Below are 7,367 nucleotides of genomic sequence, written 5' to 3' on the forward strand. Positions count from 1 at the left end.
ATATATATATATATATATATATATATATATATATATATATATATATATTGATTTATCAGAGAAATAACTAAATAATATAGACAAAAATGTTTTTAGATAATGAACACTTTTCAATTTTTGTATTGTTTTTTTTTTCCTTACAAAGACTGGGAATCTTTATTCAGATCAGTAAACTCGCATTCCTAAGCTCCAGACTTTGGGTGGGCCTTTTGAGGAAGGAGGGAAGGAGGGAGGAGAGGAGAGAAGAGAAGGCAAGGTCAACCCACCTCCCTGGACATTCCTCTCCACTCCATAAATGTGTCCCAGGCTACTGGGTAAAGAGGGGACGAAGCGGGAGGCGATGCCAAGAAGGGAGGGACCAAGGGAAAAAGGGGCCGCTGCCAAGGAGAGGCCTAGCCAGATGTGTGGCTTTCAAAGTCCAGCTGTGGCCAGGACAGCAGCCACCAGGGGCCCCTCCCTATAAATTAAGTCTCCACAGTAGCAAGGCTAGGGGTGGAGGGAGCAGAAAGAACAACCTTGTGGAGGAGAAATTGGCCCCATGTTCAGCTCCCGTCAAGGCACTGAATCCTGGCCTAAAGACTGGCTATGAGGGTACAAATTCCCAAGTGAGAGAACAAGCCAGGGTGGCAGAAGGAATAGGAATGTGGATGGGGCCAGGTGCCCCTCGGTTTTGGTCCAGGAGAAGGGGAGGAGAGAGCAGTTGGTCCAGTTTTGCTGAGTGGGGGCAGAGAGGGAGTGTATTACGGCAAGTTCAGGGTGAAAAGGCACTGGCTCACCACCTGTAGGCACAATAGGGGCGCAGGCACCATCAATGAGGAGGGGGCAGGGCAGAATGGGCACAGGTGGGAACAGAAGGGGCTTGAGAGTTCCACGGGCTTCCTGGGAATATCATTGCTAGAAATATATTAACCATTCAAGGGAGGGTAAGGAGGAGTAGTGATCAGAGGATCTGGCGTGGCATCCCATAACCAGTCATGCCCGCCTGAGATGCCCCACGGTTGGTGCCCATTTGCAGCCCGATGACGTTCTTGCCTTCCTGTAGCTGGTTATCTGTGAAGTTTTGAGGATTCTCCTTGGATTTCTTAGGGAACCAGTTAGGGTCTCCAGAGAAGAACCCATCACCCCTGGTCACTGCCAGACCACCAAGGTTCATCAGTGTCCGCTGCACACAGGCCATATTCTTTCCTTCCCAGAGGTCCACAGTTTGGAAGATATCAGTGGCATTGATGCCATAGCGCTCTGCTGCCTGTAGGAACTGAGAAATCTGTTCCATCTGTTTGAAGGCCATGGCTGAAGCCTGGATCTTCTTTACTGGGCCCTGGCCTTCAGGGTATAGCCCATTGATGAGCACACACAGCACCGTGCCATCCTTGAGCCAATTTTGGAAATTCTCTCACCCAGGTTGGGGCCGCCCAACATCTCTGCGGCACTGTGTGGTAATCCATTGAATGAGGATCTGTTCCAGGTCAGCATCATACTGTTTCTCAATTTTCTGCTGCACCTCCCGGCTCAGTCCATAAGCAGGTCCCCTGTTGGCCATTCTGTGATGGTATGTGTAGATGCAGATATCTTTACAACCGGGAGGCTAAAGGAGAGCGGAGTGGGTTGGGGCGCGGCACTCAGTGAGTGGTCTGTATTGTTTTTTAAAAAAAATTTTCTTTGTAATTTTTCCTATGCTAGCTCATCATTACTTGATATTGTTCTTTGGTTTATCCATTTCTGATTATTTTGAAAAGATATCATCTTTCTTATGAGATACCATAAGATATCATCAATTCTTATGAGCCATATTCTTTGCTATTTATAATTGAGTGTATAAAAAGAAATGTAAAAAATTGCAAGAAAGAGTAAACAAAGGAAGATTTCATACAAAGGCAAGAAATATCCCTGGTAAAAAGCAATAAGTTAATTAATGTTAAACACAGCAAAAAAAAATACTCTCTCCCTTCTTCCCACTCTCCCTCTTTTCTTTTTCTTTTCCTTTCTTTCTTTCTTCCTTCCTTCCTTCCTTCCTTCTTCCTTCCTACCTTCCTTCCTTTCTTTCTTCCTTCTTTCCTTCTTTCCTTTCTTCCTTCCTTCCTTCCTTCCTTCCTTCCTTCCTTCCTTCCTCCCTCCCTTCCTTCCTTCCTTCTTTCCTCTTTCCCTTCCCTTCCTTCCCTTTCTTTTCCTTTTCCTCAATATATCATTTTGGTCTATGCCATGTAGCCAAATAAAGTCAGATCTAAACCACTGGAAAAATATTAATTCCTCATGGAAAACTGAGCTAATATAATAAAACTGAGAATTTATCCTAAATTAATTTTCCTTTGGTGTTATACCAATGAAACTACCAAATATCATTTTGTATAACTAGAAAAAATGATAAAATTCATTTGTAACAATAATATCAAGATAATTACTAAAATATGCATTAAAGTGGCCTGTCTGTACTGGACCTCAAAATGTATTATAAGGCATAAACCATTAAGACAATCTGGTACTGGCTAAGAAATAGAGTAGATCAATGTAATAGATTAAGCACTCAATACATAATACAAAATGACCATAATAACCAATGCCTGACAAACCCAAAGAACTGAGCTTTTTGAAAACACATTATTCCACAAAATTGCTAAGAAAACTCGAAAACTGTGACAGAAATTAGGCACAGATCAATATCTCACCCCATGTATGGGAGTAAAGTTAAAACTGTAAGATTTAAATTTAAAGAGTGAAATCACAAACAAATTGGAAGATCATAGAATAGTTGACCTTTTAGAAAAATGGATGAAGGAAAAATTTATGTCCAAAAAGACACAGAGAATATTATGAGATATAAAATGGGTAACTTTGACTACAATAAATTAAAAAGGTTTTGCACAAACAAAAATCAATGCAACCAAGATTAGAAGGGAAACAACAAACTGGGGGAAAAACTTAGAGCAAGTGTCTCTGACAAAGGCCTCATTTCTCAAATATATTGAGAACTGAGTCAAGTTTATATGAATATAAAGCATTCCCTAATTGAAAGTAGTCAAATGATATAAATAGGAAATTCTCAGATAGAGAAATTAAAATTATTTTTTGTCATATAAAAATGCTCTAAATTACTTTTACTTAGAGAAATACAAATTAAAACAACTCTTGAGTTACCACTTCAGAACTTTCAGACTGGCTGCTATGACCAGAAAGGAAAATGATTAATGTTGGAGAGGATATGGGAAAATTGGGACACTAATGCACTATTGGTGCAGCTAGTAATTGATAAAACCACTCTGGAGAGCAATTTGGAACCATGTCCAAAGGGTCATTAAACTGTGCATATCCTTTGACCTAACAATACTTCTACTATGTCTGTACCCCAAAGATATCAAAGATAGTGGAAAAGGACCTACTTTTACAAAAATTTTTACAGCAGTTCTTTTTGTGGTAGCAAAGAACTGGAAACTGAAAGGATGTCCATTTGTTGGGGTGGTGTATAATTGAAATGGAATACTATTGTGTCATAAGAAGTGACAAAACACAGTGATAACAAAAAAACTGGAAAGACATGAATTGATGCAAAGTGAAGTGAGTAGAATATGAAGAAGATCATACACACTAACAGTAATACAATGATCATCTATGAATGGCTTAACCATCATCAGCAATGCAAGGATCCAGGACAACTCCAAAGGACTCAAGATGAAAAAGGTTATAAACTGATACAGAAGGATCAAGAAAGTGTGAATACAGATTGGAGAATGTCATTCTTCACTCAATTTCCTCTGTGGATTTTTCTCTGGTGTAAGTGATATGTCTTCTTCCACAACATGATAAACATAGAAGTATATAGAATCTATATTATATTACCTGCCAAATTAAAGAAGGGACAAATGTTGAGAAAGGGAGAGAATGTGAATTTCAAAATGCCAGAAAATGATTAATGAAAAATTGTACCAACATGTAATCTGGAGGAAAAAAATTAAAATTAGAAAAAAATTTCAACTCAGGTCTTCTGTCCCTACATCCAGTCTTCTTTCCTACTCTACCACATTTGCCTATGGATACAAAAGCAATTAGTTGAAGAGGTAGGTTTGAACTCAAGTCTTTGTCTCAATCCAGTATACTTTTTTGCACTATATACTATTCAGAAAAAAGCTTATAATTATTATATTAACTTATTATATTATAATATAATATTAACTTTATATTAACTTATACCAAAATAATATTACTACTATGATAATAATATAATTAAATATATTAATAATATATTCTATTAACTGCTTTTTCTAGGAACATACATCTCAACTTTAGATGTTGTTACATAAAACACTTATCAAATTGTATCATTCCCATATTGACCAGAGAAAGTGATTTCCCCCCCACCTAAATTTCTGGCATACTCCTTTATGAGAATTCTAAAGTGTCAGGCTCCCTAGTTTTCCAGAAGAATGTCAAATTAGATTTAATATTTGCCTTCTATTAAGAGAGAAGGAGGATATTGCAGTGGATAGAGATCTCTCCTCACAAAGAGACTCAGATTTAAATCTCACCTCTGACACCTATGAATTCTGTGACCCGGGGCAAGTCATTTAACTCTTTGGTGTGCTAGGAATGTCTGTGACTATAAATGACAGAGACAGGCCTGTATTAAAATAGTGGAATTAAGTCCTCACTAGAAGCTCCCTTCATGAGTGAAGTCAGGTTTATGCCATACTCAATATTTATATAATGAAATATGTTTAACATGGCCAACTTTGTATTTCACTTAATCTCTAGTACCTGCTTTTCCTGTTGCCCTTTCTCTCCACAAAAGAGAGCAGTTAGAAAGGGGGGAATATTATATATGTCTAATAAAGAAAAGGGGGAGGTTCAGCTGTGTTGGGGCAATCTATTAATCCATATTATCTCATTTAGGATGTCACAAGTTGTTCAAGAAAAAATGAGATATCTTTCATCTGTTATCATTACATAAAAATAAAAAAAAAGTTGTTTTCAACAGATGCCTGGTTGTTGTTTTTATTTTCCTTTGGGAAGAAAAGATGGAGTCTAAAGCACCTTAGAGGTTAACCAGTTTTCTCAAATGTATATAAAGTGTATTTGAATAGAAGAGTAAATAGAGGAAGATATGAAAGAGGATAGAGGTCACATGAGAGGGGAGCAATTCTTAACTGTCTAAAGAAATTGAGAGCTTTCTTCTTTTATCTTCTTTGGTATGGTGGAAGTAGAAACTTTGTGGTTTTCAGATTCTTGGGTAATATAATTGGGGAGTGTGTGTGAAACATGTTTGTTTTATTGCATGCTTAGGATATGTAGTTGTAGCTGTTTTTAAGATTATGAGATGAAATGTTCCATATGTGCATTCAGATGAGAAATACAATGGTACTATAGATCATTCCATAATAATTTTATCTTTCATACATCAAATATAATGAGAAAAGAACAAAAGCAATTTAAGAGTGAGAAAAGATTTAGAGTAAGTATTATCCAGCCATTTAGATTTTTCTAATATTGGAAGCTACAAAATGATTGACTTCATCCTACCATTACATTCATAGATGATTTTTATGTGTACAGAAATATTACCAATTACATAATGATGCTACCAAGAGAACATAGTGGAGAGAGAATAGGATTTTAAGGATATGGTTTCATGTTTTGACTTGACCATTTTCTTCCTGTGCAATCTACATTAAATCATAACTTCTCTAGCCTTAATTTTCTCATTTGCAACATGAAGAAGTTAGATTTATGGCTTAAAGGGCCTTTTCAGCTCAAAATCTTTGAAAAATATAACTAATATTAAGTGATGGCCATATTTTTTTGCAATGACATGTAAAAACAAATTTATCATTCAGTATTTTAATTTTTGAGTTTCAAATTCTCTCCCTCTTTTTCTTCCCAAACCCCTCATTGAGAAGGCAAACATTTGATACAGGTTATACATGTGTGATCATACAAAACATATTTCCATTATTAGTCATATTAAGAAAGAAAACAAAGATAAAAAAAACAAAGAAGAAAAATAAAGTAAAAAAAAGTTGCTTTGATCTGCATTCAGAGTTTATTGGCTCTTTCCCTGAAGGTGGATATCATTTTTCATTTTAAGTCCTTCAGAATAGTCTTGAAGCATTATATTCCTGAGAATAGGTAAGCCATTCACATTAGACATCCTGAGAATACTGTTGTATTGTCCTGGTTCTGCTTACTTTACTTTGCATCAGTTCACGAAAGTCTTTCCTTGTTTGCTTGTTTTTGTTTTCTGAAAGAAAACAGCTCATCATTTCTTTGAGCACAATAGTATTCTTTTTTTTAAATAGTATTCTATTAAAATAAAATACCACAATTTGTTTGGCCTTTATTCAATTGATGTACATCTCTTCAATTTCCAATTATTTGACACCACAAAAATATCTGCTATAAATATTTTTGTACAAATAGTTTCTTCTTCTTTTTCTTTGCGATATAGGCCTAGAATTGGTATATCTGGGTCAAATGGTATATATGGTTTTAAAGCTCTTTGGAAATAGTTCCAAGTTGTTTTCCCAAGTGGTCTGATCATTTCAAAGTCCCACCAGTGCTTGAGTGTTCTCATTTTCCCATATCCCTCCAACATTATTCATTTTACTTTTCTCTTATATTAGCCAATTTGATAGGGTTGTGGTAGTACCTCAAAATTGATTTAATTTGCATTTTAAGGAAAGATCCATTTGTTCTTCTGCTCTCTTGTATTTTTTAAATAAGAATGCATCTTATCCTTTGTAAAAAGCCATTTCAGCATTTATGAAGATAATCATATGATTTGTTGATTTTGTTATTGATAGGTTCACTTATGCTGATAGTTTTCCTATTATTGAACAAAGCCTACAATGCTGGTTTAAATCCCACTCCTTTATAATGTATGATATTGTATTTTGCTGTAATTTCTTTGTTGCCAAGTGAGGCTGAGCTGGTTGTCAACCCACATTGGCCTAGATGTTTATTAGGCTGCACCCAGTACCTGGGTCTCACTGCCTGTGTTTTTAGGGGAAGGGGCCTCTTGAGCCTGACTGCCTGTGAGTCCGCCCTGGGTATAATCAACAAGGGTCCATGGAAAGGCAAATTTAAAGTTAATTGGAAATTAAATAATCTAATTCTTCAAAACAGGTGGGTCAAAGAAGAAGTTATAAAAACAATTACAGACTTCATTAAAGAGAATGACAATGAGGAGGCATCATATCAAAACATATGGGATGGGGCAGCTGGGTAGCTCAGTGGAGTGAGAGTCAGGCCTAGAGACAGGAGGTCCTAGGTTCAAACCCGGCCTCAGCCACTTCCCAGCTGTGTGACCCTGGGCAAGTCACTTCACCCCCATTGCCCACCCTTACCAATCTTCCACCTATGAGACAATACACCGAAGTACA

The 7,367-nt window shown here is 36.7% G+C and overlaps 1 pseudogene; it reads right to left on the reverse strand.

The window, feature by feature from the left end:
• Positions 1-935: 935 nt before the first annotated feature.
• Positions 936-1,570, reverse strand: LOC123249559 (annotated as a pseudogene).
• Positions 1,571-7,367: the final 5,797 nt, after the last annotated feature.

The sequence above is a fragment of the Gracilinanus agilis genome, chromosome 5 (assembly GCF_016433145.1).
Source record: "Gracilinanus agilis isolate LMUSP501 chromosome 5, AgileGrace, whole genome shotgun sequence".
NCBI classification, from domain to species: Eukaryota; Metazoa; Chordata; class Mammalia; order Didelphimorphia; family Didelphidae; genus Gracilinanus; species Gracilinanus agilis.